The sequence below is a fragment of the Manis pentadactyla genome, chromosome 12, assembly GCF_030020395.1.
Source record: "Manis pentadactyla isolate mManPen7 chromosome 12, mManPen7.hap1, whole genome shotgun sequence".
Lineage (NCBI taxonomy): Eukaryota > Metazoa > Chordata > Mammalia > Pholidota > Manidae > Manis > Manis pentadactyla.
Genome location: NC_080030.1, coordinates 63,386,082 through 63,403,054, shown reverse-complemented (window position 1 = coordinate 63,403,054; position 16,973 = coordinate 63,386,082). Strand labels below are relative to the sequence as shown.

General features: G+C 36.4%; 1 long non-coding RNA gene across 1 annotated transcript in view; it reads left to right on the top strand.

Annotated features, from left to right (window-relative positions):
• LOC118921702 (uncharacterized) overlaps nucleotides 1-6,020 on the top strand; it is a 150,619-nt gene extending 144,599 nt beyond the window's left edge. Inside the window, exon 4 of the long non-coding RNA XR_005028462.2 lies at nucleotides 5,769-6,020. This is a non-coding gene — a long non-coding RNA (uncharacterized LOC118921702). The remainder of the gene's footprint in view (nucleotides 1-5,768) is intronic.
• Nucleotides 6,021-16,973: the final 10,953 nt, after the last annotated feature.

Genomic DNA, 16,973 nt, shown 5'->3' with positions numbered 1-16,973 from the left:
CAATCAGTCTTTCAAAGCAGCTGACTTTGTGAATGAGAAAAGATTGCCTAACTTATGAAATGTCTCCTTCCAAACAGGTTCATATGCACAGGTCATTTCTCAAACTGAGATACTGTAAATGCTACAATGAGTTAGAAAACACAGATGGGAAATCTTACACAATCTCAAATCAGAATTGCAAGGTCTTTGGGAATCAGAAATGCGGTTCTAATGAAAGCCATTTTTAAATCAAAAGTAACATACTGTGACTCTTCTAGTAAAAAGACATTCAAACTGTATTTTCAATGCAGAATTAACTTTATGAAATCAAACAAACAGTGATAAAATTATTGTCTCCAGCTTAGCCATGCTAAGGTGTTTTGGACAAAAGCACTTATGTTCTAATGATTTTGAGTCAAAATGGAGTTTTTAAAAATTGATCAACACTAATGTTAATAGAAAAACCTTTAAAATCTTTCAATAGAAAGCTAAATGTCATGTTTATCAGTTTAAATTAACCCAAAGCAACCTTTTAAGAGAAAGAAACACCAGGGAGAATTATCACAAAAATTCAACTGTTCAGCTGCAACTAATCATATTGCACAAGACTAATAACAATTAAGCAAATGCAAAGCTATCCTCCAGTTAGTAGCCAACTATACTAAGCATGAACAGTACAGGTCCTGATGGGAAAAAGTTAATTATGTGATATATTTCTTTTATATGTAAACTAGGAAAATATACTGGCAGCAAGATAGAAAAGATGCAGGAATTAGAGCCACGAATTTTTTCTAATACTAGCTATGCTGTAATTGACTCTGTAACCTTGGGTAGCTGATGGTAATAGTTTTCTCATCTGTAAAATTAGGGAGTAAGGAGCAACTAGATTATCTTTAAGGTCTTTTTTAGCTCTGACATTCTATATGTCTTGGCAATGGGTTTCAGCCCTGGGCAAGTTCACTATGGATTCAGTGAGATCAAGGAATGACAATGGAACGTTCTTTGGGTAAATGAATTTATTACCTGGCTTGTTCTCCCAGTAATAGGCCAAGCACTAGAATTACATCTGCAACCAGCAGTCTGCAGTCCTTTATCTTTGCCTCTTCCCAGAGTGCTAGGCAGAGCTCTTTATATAGTGACTCAGTCAATAATACCTTATTGCCTATGAGTGTGGAAGCAGTAGCTAAGATAACAGTAGGCCAATTACATCATCAAGTAGTTTAGGTTCAGGTGAGGATCCTGGCCTTAGGAAGTTCAATTTTCCCCATACCATTTATAAAGATGTTAAAATTATCAAGTGGTATAAAACAAATAATTCATAAGTAGCCACAGATATTGTGGACAAACATAAATAATAGCATTCTTTTAATGCTTTGCAAGACACAATGCCAAAGGCTTTATATATACTATTATATTTTTTTGAATGACCTTGCAGGGTAACTATCATAAGCCATATTTATAAATGAGGGAACTTAAGCAAGGCAAAATGTAAATGATTTACCAGAAGTTGCTGAGAAGTAGCAAAATTTGGCTTGAAACTCCAAACTGGTAGATATAGAGCCATTATTCTTCCCAATATACTAAGTATTTTGTCCAGGTTATTGAGATTGTTGACAAGGAGTGACTAAAAATGACTCTTTGTATTCCAGCCCTTATACACTGAGAAAATGAAATTGGACTGCAACTTATGAATTCAAAGAACCTTTCACTTATTGATATAAAATCTTCCAGTAATTTGTCTAATATAGAGTCACACATCATTTGATCTATTGGAGAGACACTCACAAGTTTTGAATTTTCAAAACAAATATTAATTTAAAACTGAGGTTAAAAATAAAAATAAATAATTTTAGATATCTTTAATTTCAGAACTTTTAGTTATTGTGGGGTTTTTAAATTATTTTTCTCCAGAAGCAGATGTTCAAAAGGACCAGTTGCACTGCAAAGTATTCACCTTCCACATGCCTCATATAATGTAGTTATGAACCTTGTAAGATATACATGCTGGTGTAATACAACCTTGCCTTTAATAGCATGCAACTAAAATTTGCTTTTGTATGAAGGAAAATAAAATTTATGGAACCAGATAATGTAGCAGTTTTAAAACCTGCTTTATTTTTACTAGCTAAGACTAATAAAATCTTCAATGGATTCCACGTTTACTTTTAGAAGTCTTTACGTGCCACCCTAGTTAGAGATCACAGGTGAACAGAGTGAAACAAGTGAGTTCAAGGAAATAGATGCCTAATGTGCTGAAGGGTAATGATGCCTTTTGCATATGATTTGAATTAGAGTATTTGCTTCAGAGGGTGATAAAAACTCTAGTCAATTTGAAAATGATAGTAATATACAATCTTGGAGAGTAGAATCTTAGAGAAATAGTTATTATAGGATATAAAAGATGAGAACTCTTCATATTGGCCCTAGTAACTCTTTTGGAAACCACCTGTCATGAAAATATTCTGTTTTTTTCTTTTTGCTCTGAAAGCTGGATCAATGTAGGACCTCAATAAATCGTTCAAGCCCTCTCCAGAATTTGTAAGCTTTTAAACCCACAAGATTTTCATGTGGAAAATTATATTTTCTGGATCCTTAGCAATGAGTATAAAATCATTTAAAAGCCTAATTGCTCTTGCTAGGAATCCCATGTTGATTAGAAGTGGCCAGAGTGTGTACCCTTGTCTTGTTCCCATTCTTAGAGGAAAAGCTTTTTAGTTTTTCAGTATTAAGATATTAACTGTGGGCTTTTCAAATATAGCTTTTACTATGTTGAACTAATTTTTTGCTATTTCTAGTTTACTGAGAGTTTTTATCATGAAAGGGTGTTGAATTTTGTCAAATAATTTTCTACCTCTATTGAGATGATAAGGTAGACTTTATCCTGCATTTTGTCAATGTGGTGTATCACATTAATTGATTCATTTATGTAGAATCATCCTTGTATCCCAGGGATAATGTATGGGCCTTTTAATGTGTTGTTGAATTAAGTTTGCTAGTAATTTGTTGAGGAGTTTTGAATCTATGGTCATCAAGGATAGGCATATATCCTTGGATGTACCAAAGGATATAGTTTTCTTGTAGTGTATTTGTCTAGCTTTGGTATCAGACAGAGTAATGTGGACCTCATGAAATGTGTTTGGAAGTATTTCCAAATCTTCATTGTTTTGGAAGAGTTTGAGAAGGATTGATATTAATTATTCTTTAAATATTTAGTAGAATTCATCAGTGATGTAATACATCACTGTATTTGCTAGATGCCTAAGGAAAATGTGGAACACACAATGGAATATTATTCAGACTTAAAAAGAAGGAAATCCTGTAACATGACAACATGGATAAAGCTGGAAGACAATCTACTAAGTGAAATAAGTCAAGCACAGAAGGAAAAATACTGTATGATTCCACTTATATGAGATATATAAGAGTTACAATTTGTTAAAAGGGTAGATCTCATGTTAAATGTCCTTACTATAATAATACATGAACAAATGAATAATACAAAAAGGCAGTCAAGGTTCACAGTAACACATGTCGAGAAAATATGTTTGATTAAAGGAATAAATATTTTACACATATATGTGATTTCAAACCAAAAGCCAACATCATGTTTATCAGTGTTCATCCTAGATGCATTTCTATTAGAATCAGTAACAAGTCAAATATATTCATGATCACTATAATTAAAATTGTTTTGGAAATACTAATGAATTTAGTTACATATGAGACTATCAATTTATTCTATGAATATTAACAGGTAAAAATGCATTAAGTTTGGTAGCTAAGGGCTAAGTTCTCCTTCCTTAAGAATGTTTATAGTGAATTGACTGAAAGGGCACAAGCACCATGTAATAAAGCATCTATCAATTTCTTCCATTTCTAGCAGCACACAGTGGCTTGCCCAAGAGCCAGTCTCTAGTAAGACTACCTGTAGCAGATGAAATATTATACAATGCACTGCTGCATGTCTGCTTTGCTGAGGTACTATTACTTGATTTTTCATTTGTTTCTGAGTAAATGTTCTTCTGAATGGTGTCAAATGTTAAAGGGGAATTGGCAAGATCTGATATTCACTTTCATAATACATAAAAAAAGAAACCTATGCAAATCAGGTGCCATAACTAGTCCAACAGGATACTTTGAATTGGTGCTTAAGCTAGGGGAAGTGAATAGAAACCTTAAGGCACTTGCATGTAACAATATACCAATTAGGATACTGAGTCTTGGACCTAAGACCTTCTGGGTGGGGCCAGAACCTTGAATATACATAGTACATTCTCAAGAGCATCTACTAAAGAACTGAAAAATAGATTGCATAAATTCTACACAAATAAAGAGTAAAAATGAAAAATAGAATTTCATACTTTCAAAATAAAAGGAAAGAAAATATTAAGCAGCAATAATAAATACATATACTCCATTCCAGTGTTGATAAAACTTTGTTTTCTACTTTGGGTCAGTTGAAATAGGATTGCTATATGCATTATGATATGCCTTTTAACTGATGTATGTATGTATTTGGGATATTCAGCAGTGGAATTAGAAATAGGATATAAGAATCCAGTTTGTTGTAGAATAACTGCTTGTCCATTTCTGAAATAGTATGCCAAAAGGTCTGGATGAACTTATATTTCAGTCAACAATGTATGAGTGTTCTAGTTGCTCCACATCTTCACCAACAGTGTATACATTCTGTCTTTACATTATACTTATTCTTATGGGTGTTTAATGTACCTCTTTATATATTTTTAAGCAAGTGTTATTTTATAAGACAGTTTAGAATTTACAGAAAAAGTGGAAATAGTATAGAGAATTCCCACATACCCATTTCCCTTAATATTAAGATATTGATAATAAATACCTTGCATTAGTAAGGAACATTTCTTAAAATTTAAAAACCAATATTGATACATTATTACTCACCATCCTTCCCTAAGACCTACAACCTCTTATATTTTTATTGTCACTATAGTCATGCACTTTGGGTTTATGATTGATTCGGGGATTATTTTATATGTGGTGTGAAATGAGAGCTTATGTCCATATAATACAGATGATCATACTGTCTGTGAACAAAAGTTTTACTTCTTTGTTTCTAATCTGGAAACAATTTACCAATTAACAAACATTTTATCCACCATAATTTGTTGAAAGAGCTACTCTTTCTCCACTGCACTAACTTTATACAATCAAAATCAATTTTCTGGTAACATGTGGCTGTATTTCTGGACTCTTTATTCTTTTCTATCAGTTAATTGATCTTTATGCCAATAACATGTTATTTTGATTTCTGTAGCTTTATAATAATTCTTGAAATCAGGTAATGCTAGCCCTCCAATTTCCAGAGTTGTTTCAGCTAGTCTAAATATTTTAAATGTCCATATGAATTTTAGAATTAGCTTCCTAATTTTCACATACAGGTCTAAAATGGCCACAAGATAAAATTGACAAGTTGGAAAGAAACAAATGACTTGTTTTGTATTACATATACATTTGAGACAGATTTGCAAATTTTGTGAGGTGTATCTATGGAGTGCTAGTCATGGTTGTGGCCTCTCTTCTACAGCCTATTATATTCATTCCATGAAGCAGGGCATGGGCCCTGTCTATTCCTACCCTATTTTTGTGAGTCAAAATCACATCACCCTAAAATTTGTATATTGAAGTTCATATCCCAAGTACCGCAAAATGTAGCCTTATTTGAAAATAAGGTAGTTGAAGATTTAACCAGTTAAGGTGAAGCCATATTGGAAAAAATAGACCCTTAATACAATATAACAGCATCCTTATAGAAAGGGGAAATTTGGATTCAGACATGCACACAGGAGAACACCATATGAAGATGCTGGCAGAGATCAGGGTGATGCTTCCATAAGCTAAGGAGCACCAAAGACTGCAAGCAAGTCACCAGAAGACATTTGGAGGCATGGAACAGATTCTTTCTTATAGTCCTCAGAAAGAAGCAATCCTATTGACACGTTGGTTTTGGTCTGGAATCCAGAACTGTAAAACAAAAAATTTCTGTTCTTTAAAAAATAAATTTCTACACACTCAAAAAATATCTGTTTTTATTTTGATTGGTGTTATAGATCAATCAATATATTATTGCCATTTTAACACTGTTTTCTGACCCATGTGAAAGTTATATTTACCATTTATAAACATAATCTTTAATTTCTCTCAGAAATGTTTTATAGTTTTAAAGATATAAATGATTAAGGGGGATTAAAGATGGCAGCATGAGAGGTGAGACAGAAACCTCCTCCCCAAACTACATACACTTTGAAATATAACAAACACAACTAATCCTGAAAAAACAACAGGAAAGAAGGATGAGCCAGACCGCCTACACCTGAGGAAGAGATCACAGCTCACGAAAAGGGTAAAGTACCAAGCCATGATCATGCAGGATCCAAGCCATTCCCAGACCCCAGCTCACCAGCAGGAAGAAGAGAAAAGGAGCAGGGGTTGGGGGGAGGCCTAAGACTCCTGAACACCCAGCCCTGGAGATCTGCTCTGGGAGCACAAAACTACATTACATGGTGCTCTGGAGATAAGTGGGGTTGGAAAGCTAAGACAGGCAGAATACTTTGGAGAGACTGAGATACCAGCCACATGTGTAGAACAGGTATACACAGCCAGCCAGTCTGGGAAAAAATAAAGGCGGTCACTCTAAGAGACTTCCTAACAGTGAGAGGGCTGCTAAAGAGGCAAGGAATGCACAGAGCTTGTTGCTCAGGAGAAAGGACAGGTGGACAAAAATTGTCCTGGTGCACTCAGCCTAGCAGGTTGGGAACTTTCAGGAGCATCAGGTGGTCCATTCCCATGGCTTCCTACACAGCTGTGAGGCCCCTCACCACAATATGCAGCCAGCTGCACTTCCCACCCAGCCAGCACCTGCTAACAAATCAGCTTCCCCAGCCATTGCACCAGGCCAGTCCAAGGGAAGCCCCATCTATGGCAGATACAAGTGCATAGCATAGAGGATCCTCTCTGGACACTCAGCCCACTGGAACTAGCAGTGGAGGCAGGCACAGGAGCTGGGAAGCAGGAAAGAGCTCTTTCCTCCCAGGAGGCAACAGCACCAATAGCCTGCAATTGTTGCCATTGCTCCAGGGGCTGAGCAGTCCAGATAATATAGCTTCTGGGCACTAAAGGGTGCCACATACAAATATGAAGCATCAGTGCATCCTGGTTCAAACCCAATTCCCACAAACACCAGCAAGAGGGCAAAGTAAACTGAACTCACCAATCTTCCTGAAAGAGATTTCAAAATAAAAATCATAAACATGATCACAGAGCTACAAAAAAATATTCAAAACCTCAGGGAGGAATTCAAGAATGAGACACAGACATTGAAAAACACTGTACCGAAATGAAACATACAATGGAGGGATTTAAAAGCAGATTAGATGAGGTAAAGGAGATGGTAAATGAAATAGAAATTAGAGTACAGAAATACAAAGCTGAGGCATAGAGGGAAAAAAGCGCCTCTAGGAATGAAAGAATATTGAGAAAACTGTATGACCAATCAAAACAGAACAATATTTGCATTATAGGGGTACCAGAAGAAGAGGAGAGACAAAAAGGAATAGAAAATGTCCTTGAGGAGGTAATTGTTGAAAACTTTCCCAGTCTGGGAGACAAAGGAAGACAACACCAAGAAATGTAATAAATAAAATGGCAAAGATCAAAGATAAAAGCAGACTAATAAAAGCAGCCAGAGAGAGAACAAAGATCACATACCAAGGAAAACCCATCAGGCTATCATCAGACTTCTCAACAGAAATCTTACAGGCCAGATGGGAGTAACATGATATATTTATTGCAATGAAAAAGAAGGGCTAAAACCAAGAATACTTTATCCAGCAATATTATCATTTAAATTTGAAGTAGGGATTAAACAATTTCCAGATAAGCAAAAGTTGAGAGAATTTACCTTCCACAAAACATCTCTACAGTGTATTTTGGAGAGAGTGCTATAGAGTAAGTGTTCCTAAGGCTAAATTGCTGTCACCTGAGGAAATAAAACAACAGTAAAGAAAGCAGACCAATTAATTATTAAGCAAATGCAAAATTAAAACAAGTACTCCCAAAGTCAGTCAAGGAATAGACAGAGTACAGAATATGAAATCTAATAATATAAAAAATGGAGGAATAAGAAAAAGAAGGGAGGAAAAAAAAGAACTTTTAGATTGTGTTTGAAATAGTCTACTAAATCAGTTAAGTTAGACCATCAGATACTAAAGAAACTACTCTCAAACCTTTGGTAACCACGAATCTAAAGCCTGCAAAGACAATAAGTACATATCTATTGATAGTCACTCTAAATGTAAATGGACTGAATGCACCAATCAAAAGACATGAATTTACAGAACGGATAAAAAAGCAAGACCCGGGAGGAGCCAAGATGGCAGTGTGAGTAGGGCAGTGGAAATCTCCTCCCAAAATCATATATATTGTTTGAAAATACAACAAATACAACTATTCCTAAAAGAGAGACCAGAGGATTCAGTAAAACAGCCAGGCTACATCTACATCTGCGAGAACTCAGCATCTCACGAAGGGGGTAAGATACAAGCCGTGGCGGCGGGACCTGAATGCTCCCCCCACCCCAGCTCATTGGTGGGAAGAAAGGAGTTGGAGTGGGGAGGGAGTGGAAGAGCAAGACTGCTAAATAACCAGCCCTAGTAATCTACACCGGGAGCGCAGACACACACTGCATGGTGTGCTGGATATTAGGGAAATGGAAAAGTAAAATCTGTGAGTGGGTCCCCACAGCTGGCTCTCCTGGAACAAAAGAAAAGCGAGTGGTTTTTGAAAGTCTTAAGGTGACAGGGGCTGCACAGCTGGACAGAATCATTCCAGCACACTCAGACAACAGGCTGGGACTCTTGAGGAACTTCAGGCACCCCAGACCCCTGGATGGCAACACAACTCTGAAGCCCCTCACAGTGATAAGCAGCCTGCCATTCATTCCCACCAGCCAGTGTGGCCCCACCCACAGTGGTGGAGTAGCCAGAGAGTGACCACGCCCACAGTGGCAGAGCAGCTGGAGAGCGGATGTGCACACAGAGACGGAGAAGCCGGAGAGTGGCTGTGCCCACAGCAACCACCTAGAGTGTTCTCCCAGCACATGGCTGCCCGGGCTAGACCCAGGGGTCGCCACTGGCATACAGTTGCATGCTGCAGGCAGAGGAAGCCAGGGCAAGGAGCGAAGCAGTGGCAATCTCACAGGAGGACACACCTGGCATGCCTTCCACTCCCCGCAGGGCTCTGGGCCGCCCTGATGGTGGCCCTGCCCATGGCAGCTCAGGGGATTGACCTGGATGCTACTCCAGGTGTGCGGGTAACTGACACAGGCAGCAGAGAAGGGCAAGGTGACCAGCAAGCAGGAAGGGACTTTGTTCCCCCAGCTGAGACATGGGCTACCTACCTACAACTACCTCTATCGCCATGAAAAAACAGAAGAATTTGATCCAGTCCAGAATAACCTAGAGAACCCCTGAGAGAGGGCCTGATGAGATAGATTTAACCAATCTTCCTGAAAAAGAGTTCAAAACAAAGGCCGTAACCATGCTGATGGACATCCAGAGAAGTATGCAAGAGCTAAGGGATCAAGTCAGGAGGGAGAATACAGAAATAAAACAATCTCTGAAAGGACTTAAGAGCAGACTGGATAAAGTGCAAGAGATAGTTAATGGAATAGAAATCAGAGAACAGGAATACAGAGAAGCTGAGGCAGAGAGAGAGAAAAGGACCTCCAGGAATGAAAGAATATTAAGAGAACTGTGTGACCAATACAAAAGGAACAATATTCACATTATAGGAGTACCAGAAGAAAAAGAGAGAGAAAAAAGAATAGAAAGTGTCTTTGAAGAAATAATTGCTAAAAACTTCCCCAAACTGGGGGAAGAAATAGTCTCTCACACCATGAAAGCCCAGAGATCTCCCAACACAAGGGACCCAAGGAAGACAACACCAAGACATATAATAATTAAAATGGCAAAGATCAAAGACAAGGACAGAGTATTAAAGGGAGCCAGAGAGAGAAAAAAGATCACCTAAAGGAAAACCCATCAGGCTATCATCAGACTTCTCAACAGAAACCTTACAGGCCAGAAGAGAATGGCATGATATATTTAATGCAATGAAGCAGGAGGGCCTTGAACCAAGAATACTGTATCTACCATGATAATCATTTAAATATGAAGGAGGGATTAAACAATTCCCAGACAAGGAAATGTTGAGGAAATTTGCCTCCCACAAACTATCTCTACAGGATATTTTAAAGGGACTGCGCTAGATGGAAGCACTTCTAAGTCTAAATAAATGTCACAGAGTAAATAAAATTAAAACAAAGAAAGCAGACCAACCAAATACTAACTAAAGGCAAAAGATAAAACCAACTACTCACAAAAGCAGTCAAAGGAAACAACACAAAAGAGTACAGAATAAAACACCTAACATATAAAGAATGGAGGAGGAGGAATAAGAATGGAGAGAAATAAAGAATCATCAGACTGTGTTTATAATAGCTTAATAAGAGAGTTATGTTAGATGGTTAGATAGTAAAGAAGCAACCCTTAAACCTTTGGTAAACATGAATCTAAAGCCTACAATGGCAATAAGTACATAGCTTTCAATAATTACCCTAATGTAAATGGAATGAATGCCCCAATCAAAAGACACAGAGTACCAGAACAGATAAAAAAAGCAAGACCCATCTACATGCTGCTTACAAGAGACACACCTCAAACCCAAATACATACACAGACTTAAAGTCAAGGGATGGAAAAAGATATTTCATGCAAAGAATAGGGAGAAAAAAGCAGATTTTGCTGTACTTGTATCAGACAAAATAGAATTCAAAACAAAGAAAGCAACAAGAGATAAAGAAGGACATTACATAAGGATTAAGGGGTCTGTCCAAAAAGAGGATATAACCATTATAAATATATATGCACCCAATACAGGAGCACCAACATATGTGAAACAAATACTAACAGAATTAAAAGGCAAAATAGAATGCAATGCATTCATTTTAGGAGACTTCAACACACCACTCACTCCAAAAGACAGATCAACCAGACATAAAATAAGTAAAGAGAAAGAGGCACTGAACAATGTATTAGAAAAGATGGACCCAAAAGATATCTACAGAACACTCTATCCAAAAGCAACAGGATATACATTCTTCTCAAGTGCACATGGAACATTTTCAAAAACAGCTAACCTTGAACTTTTGGTAACCACAAACTTCAAGCCTGCAATGGCAATAAGTACATATCTTTCAATAATCACCTTAAATGTAAATGGACTGAATGCACCAATCAAAAGACAAAGAGTAATACAATGGATAACAAAGCAAGATCCATCTATAGGCTGCTTACAAGAGACTCAACTCAAACCCAAAGACATGCACAGATTAAAAGTCAAGGGATGGAAAAAGATATTTCATGCAAACAACAGGGAGAAAAAAGCAGGTGTTGCAGTACTAGTATCAGACAAAATAGACTTCAAAACAAAGAAAGTAACAAGAATAAAGAAGGACATTACATAATGATAAAGGGCTCAGTCCAACAAGAGGATATAACCATTATAAATATATATGCACCCAATACAGGAGCACCAACATATGTGAAACAAATACTAGCAGAATTAAAGGAGGAAATAGAATGCAACGCATTCATTTTGGGAGACTTTAACACACCACTCACTCCAAAGGACAGATCCACCAGAAAGAAATTAAGGAAGGACACGGAAGCACTGAACAACACACTAGAACAGGTGGACCTAATAGACATCTATAGAACTCTACATCCAAAAGCAACAGGATACACATTCTTCTCAAGTGCACATGGAACATTCTCCAGAATAGACCACATACTAGGCTACAAAAAGAACCTCAGTAAATTCCAAAAGATTGAAATCCTACCAGCCAACTTTTCAGACCATAAAGGTATAAAACAGAAATAAATTGTACAAAGAAAGCAAAAAGGCTCACAAACACATGGAGGCTTAACAACATGCTCCTAAATAATCAATGGATCAAAGACCAAATTAAAATAGACATCAAGCAATATACGGAGACAAATGACAACAGCACAAGGCCCAACTTCTGTGGGTCACAGTAAATGGAAAGTATATAGCAATCCAGGCCTATTTAAAGAAGGAATAACAATCCCAAATAAATAGTCTAAAGTCACAATTATTGCAATTGTAAAATGAAAAACAAATGAGGCCCAAAGTCAGCAGAAGAAGGGACATAATAAAGATCAGGGAAGAAAGAAATAAAATTGAGAAGAATGAAACAATAGAAAAAAATCAATGATTCCAAGAGCTGGTTCTTTGAGAAAGTAAACAAGATAGATAAGCCTCTAGCCAGACTTATTAAGAGAAAAAGAGATTCTACACACATCGACAGAATCAGAAACAGGAAAGGAAAAATCATGACAGACCCTACAGAACTACAAAGAATTATTAGAGCATACTATGATAATCTATATGCTAAGAAACTGGAAAACCTAGAATAAATGGAGAACTTCCTAGAAAAATACAACCTTCCAAGACTGACCAAGGAAAAAACAGAAAATCTAAACAGACCAATTACCAGCAATGAAATTGAATTGGTAATCAAAAATCTACCCAAGAACAAAACCCCCAGGCCAGATAGATTTACCGCTGAATTTTATCAGACATATAGAGAAGACATAATACCCATTCTCTTAAAGTTTTCCAAAAAATAGAAGAGGAGGGAATACTTCCAGACTCATTCTATGAAGTCAGCATCACTCTAATACCAAAACCAGGCAAAGACCCCACAAAAAAAGAAAATTGTAAACCAATATCCCTGATGAACATAGATGCAAAAATACTCAACAAAATATTGGCAAACCGAATTCAAAAATACATCAAGATGATCATACATCATGATCAAGTGGGATTCATCCCAGTGATGCAATGATGGTATAACATTAAAAAATCCATCAATATCATCCACCACATCAACAAAAAGGACAAAAACTACATGATCATCTCCATAGATGCTGAAAAAGCATTCAACAAAATTCAACATCCATTCATGTTAAAAACTCTCAACAAAATGGGTATAGAGGGCAAGTACCTCAACATAATAAAGGCCATATATGACAAACCCACAGCCAACATCATACTGAAAAGCAAGAAGCTGAAAGCTTTTCCCCTAAGACTGGGAAAAAGACAGGCATGCCCACTCTCCCCACTGTTATTCAACATAGTACTGGAGGTCCTAGCCATGGCAATTAGACAAAAACAAAGAAATACAAGGCATCCAGACTGGTAAAGAAAAAATCAAACTGTCACTATTTGCAGATGATATCATATTGTACATAAAAAAATTCTTAAGACTCCACTCCAAAACTACTAGAACTAATATCTGAATTCAGCAAAGTTACAGGATACCAAATTAATACACAGAAATCTGTTGCATTACTGTATACTAACAGTGAACTAGCAGAAAGAGAAAACAGGAAAACAATTGCATTCACAATTGCATCAAGAAGAATAAAATACCTAGGAATAAACCTCACCAAGAAGATGAAAGACCTATACCGTGAAAACTACAAGACACTCATGAGAGAAATTAAAGAAGACTCCAATAAATGGACTACATCCCGTGCTCATGGATAGGAAGAATTAATATTGTCAAAATGGCCATCCTGCCTAAAGCAATATACAGATTCAATGCAATCTCTATCAAAATGCCAATGGCATTCTTCAACAAACTAGAAAAAATAGTTCTAAAATTCATATGGAATGGCAAAAGACCCCGAAGAGCCAAAGAAATCCTGAGAAGGAAAAATAAAGCTGGGGGGAATGTGCTCTTCTACTTGAAGCTCTGCTATGAAGCCACAGTAATCAAGAAAATTTGGTACTGGCAGCAGAACAGACCCATAGATCAGTAGAACAGGATAGAGAGCCCAGATATAAACCCAGGCATATATGGTTAATTAATATATGATAAAGGAGCCATGGATATACAATGGGGAAATGACAGCCCTTCAACAACTGGTGTTGGCAAAACTGGACAGCTACATGTAAGAGAATGAAACTGGATTACTGTCTATCTCTATACACAAAAGTAAACTCAAAATGGATCAAAGACCTGAATGTAAGTCATGAAACCATAAACTCTTAGAAGGAAACATAGCAAAAATCTCTTGAATATAAACATGAGCAACTTTTTTCTGAACACATCTGCTGGGGCAATGGAAGCAAAAGCAAAAATGAACAAAGGGGACTGCATCAAACTAAAAAGCTTCTGTACAACAAAGGACACCATCAGTAAAACAAAAAGGCATCCATACTATGGTTGAATATATTTGTAAACAACATATCTGACAAAGAGTTAACATCCAAAATATATAAAGAACTCACATGCCTCAACAACCAAAAAGCATATAACCCGATTAAAAAATGGGCAGAGGGTCTCAACAGACACTTCTCCAAAGAATAAATTTCAATGGCCAATAAGCACATGAAAAGATGCTCCACATTACTAAACATCAGAGAAATGCAAATTAAAACCACAATGAGAAATCACCTCACACCAGTTAGGTTGGCCAACATCCAAAAGACAAGGAACAACAAATGCTGGCTAGGATGTTGAAAAAGGGGAACCCTCCTACACTACTGGTGGGAATATAAGCTAGTTCAACCATTGTGTAAAGCAATATGGAGGTTCCTCAAAAACTAAAAGAAGAAATACCATTTGATCCAGGAATTCCACTCCCAGGAATTTACCCAAAGGAAACAAAATCTCAGATTCAAAACAACATATGGACCCCTATATTTATCACAACACTATTGATAATGGCCAAGATATGGAAGCAATCTAAATGTTCATCAGTAGATGAATGGATAAAGGTGTGGTACATATAGACAATGGAGTATTATTCAGCCAAAAGAAGAAAACAAATCGTACCACTTGAAACAACATGGATGGAGCTAGAGGGTATTATGCTCAGTGAAATAAGGCAGGTGGAGAAAGACAAATACCAAACGATTTCCATCATTTGTGGGGTATAACAATGAAGTAAAAATGAAGGAACCAAACAGCAGATGACTCACAGAATCCAAGAAGGGACTAGCAGTTACCAAAGGGGAAGGGTAGGGGTAGGGGGAGTGTGGAGGGAGGGAGAAGGGGATTGAGGGGTTTTGTGATTAGTACACATGGTATGTGTGGGGGGTGTCATGGGGAAGACAGTGTAGCACAGAGAAGACAAGTAGTGACTCTGGCATCTTACTGCACTGAGCAACAGTGACTTCATTGGGGTATGTGGGGACTTGATAATATGGATGAATGTAGTAACCACAATGTTTTTTATGTGAAACCTTCAGAAGAGTGTATATTAGTCATACCTTAATAAAAAATAGTCATCAGAATTTCTAAATCCTAGTAGTGACTAATTAGAAAATGTTATAGATACAGTATTCACATAGCAACCAAACCTCAAAGACAATTGAAAAATATTTTTGAGGACATTACAGAAGTTCTGAGCCAGTGAAGAGCTATACTCATACAATGGACACAGTACTTCAGGAGGGTTTAGATTGAAGAGATATGTCCATCATACTCATTGCAAGATCCTGATTTAGTAAGCACTAAATACACAGAATTAAATGTTTTCTTGAAGTTTACATTCACACATTAATTGATTTTAACCTTTGGTGTTTTGAGTTGAAGCTGAGGTCCATAATTACATAACCATTTACTTGCAATTGGATGCTATATATCAGTTTAAAAATATACAAATCATGCCAAGGGTCAAGGGTCAGGTTGATGGGCAAGGAAATGCAAGTAGTTTTGTGTGATTGCTATGTCTACTCATTTTTTTTCAAAATCACTTCCAGTTCTTCCATTTAAAACATAAAAACATTTTTCTCCGTGAAGATTTTTGGTGGATTAATTTGTAGGTGGTTTATTGTTTTGTTGCATTTGAGAGTGGCATCTTATTTTCTGTTTTATTTTCTTGGTGGATACTGAGAATGGAGAAGAGAATTTCTATTTATGAGTTCATTTATACTTGTTAGTTTTCTTTTACCAAGAAAACTTGTTAAATGATCTGCTCTGAGTCTCTGTTGATTCAGTTGTATTTCATAAAATTAATTTTTGTTTCATATATTTATTATTATTTTCACAGCTATGTTTACAGATATTTCCTAGTTTTAAAAAAATTATTTATTTGTTAATTTGAATTCTGTCTTTTATTCTCTATTCTGGAAGCACGTGTTTCAGGATATATATATAATTACTCTTTATTAAAAATGTCATAATTTTGTCTTCAATATATAATTAAATGTTTGTAGAATTCAAGGTTGACCACTATTTTCTATCAGTTCTATAAAGCTGTTTTTCCAATGTCTTCTGTTCTCTGCTATAACTCTAAGAAATTGATTCTAGTTTAAATGTCTTTATATATAGTTTTGTTTTATCTTGGGTTTGTTAAGACTTTTTCGTTTTGGTGCTCTACAGTTTCACTAAGTATGTCTAGAAAGGAATTTTGTTTTATTTGTCCTATTTATGACTTGTAGTCCTTTTGAAACTGGGTTATTTTCTCACTGCACATTCTCCCTCCTATCATCTCTTTTCTCCTTCTGTGAATCCTATCAGAAGTGAGTTGATCCTTTCAGGTTACCCTGCATATCTCTTAAACTCCTGTTTGTGTTGACTATTTCTTAATCTTTCTGTGCTTCATTCTGTGTAATTTCCTCAGACCTGTTTTGCCAGTTCACTAATCCTCTTTTCAACACTGCTTACTCTATTAATTTTTAAATTTCAATGACCAAGTCTTTCTTCTGTAGGGTTTTCTTTGTTTTTTTCCACCTCCCTTTGTTCTTATTTCTGAGCAGTCTGTGTGTGTTTGTACATGTGTTGTGAGTTCTTTCTTGCAATTGCTTTATTTATCTTTGTATAAAACATATTTTACAATATCAAATTGATTAGGTCCCCTACT